The sequence below is a fragment of the Bombina bombina genome, chromosome 7 (genome assembly GCF_027579735.1).
Source record: "Bombina bombina isolate aBomBom1 chromosome 7, aBomBom1.pri, whole genome shotgun sequence".
NCBI lineage: Eukaryota > Metazoa > Chordata > Amphibia > Anura > Bombinatoridae > Bombina > Bombina bombina.
The window spans coordinates 632,635,135-632,636,386 of record NC_069505.1 but is presented as its reverse complement, the minus strand read 5'-3'; the positions used below and the strand labels follow the sequence as shown (position 1 = coordinate 632,636,386).

The window sequence follows — 1,252 nt, the reverse complement described above, 5'->3', positions numbered from 1 at the left end:
ACAGAGTGTGATGAGTACTTGTGTATGTACCTGGGTATTATCACTAGTGTGTAAGTATGATGAGTGCGTGTGTATGTGCATGTACCTGTGTATTATCACTAGAGTGTGAGTATGATGAGTACTTGTGTATGTGCATGTACCTGGGTATTATCACTAGTGTGTGAGTATGATGAGTGCTTGTGTATGTGCATGTACCTGTGTATTATCAGTAGTGTGTGACTCGTATGATAAATACTTGTGTATGTGCATGTACCTGTGTATTATCAGTAGTGTGTGAGTGTGATATTTATATAGCAACAAATATCTGTATATTACAGCCTTGTGCTAGTATAGTATTTGTGTATGCAGATGTGTGTGTTATTACTGTGTGTGCACTTACGTACTTGTGTGTGTTTAACTGTTTAGCTTTTATTATTCAATCCCAGCATGCACTGGGCTGATTTGCATAACCACCTCTGCCCTGTGATGAGCTGTAATTATAAGTTACTGATGAACAAACAACAAATAAAACTAATAGAGACAAAGCTGAGGGAACAGAGGGATAAGCCGGTGTAATTATAATGCACCTGTGTCTGTCTCTCTAATCTAAATGAATCCAGTACTGAGGGCTGATATATATCACAGGGAGCAGCTAATACAGATGCCCAGATGATCCTCAGTGGTCTGGGGTTCAGGCTTCAAACCTGTAGCTGTCTAGGGACAGAGTGGTTCAATTCCCCCTTCTGGGCGTGGGTCTAAGTCACTTGTTTTATTAATGAGCATCAAGAGAGAGAGACATGCTGGGAGCATCAGGAGAGAGAGGCATGGTGGGAGCATCAGGAGAGAGAGAGGTATGCTGGGAGCACCAGGAGAGAGAGAGGCATGGTGGGAGCATCAGGAGAGAGAGAGGCATGCTGGGAGCATCAGGAGAGAGAGAGGTATGCTGGGAGCACCAGGAGAGAGAGAGGCATGCTGGGAGCATCAGGAGAGAGAGAGAGGTATGCTGGGAGCATCAGGAGAGAGAGAGGCATGGTGGGAGCATCAGGAGAGAGAGAGGTATGCTGGGAGCACCAGGAGAGAGAGAGGCATGCTGGGAGCATCAGGAGAGAGAGAGGTATGCTGGGAGCATCAGGAGAGAGAGAGGCATGCTGGGAGCATCAGGAGAGAGAGAGGCATGCTGGGAGCATCAGGAGAAAGAGAGAAGCATGCTGGGAGCATCAGGAGAGACAGAGGCATGCTGGGAGCATCAGGAGAGAGAGAGGCATGCTGGGAG

At 47.0% G+C, this 1,252-nt stretch overlaps 1 non-coding gene across 1 annotated transcript; it reads left to right on the top strand.

Moving 5' to 3' along the window:
- The first annotated feature begins 642 nt into the window (after positions 1 to 642).
- On the top strand, positions 643 to 729 carry TRNASTOP-UCA (transfer RNA opal suppressor (anticodon UCA)). The gene has a single exon. It is a non-coding gene; the product is annotated as a tRNA-Sec (tRNA).
- The last annotated feature ends 523 nt before the right edge of the window (positions 730 to 1,252 follow it).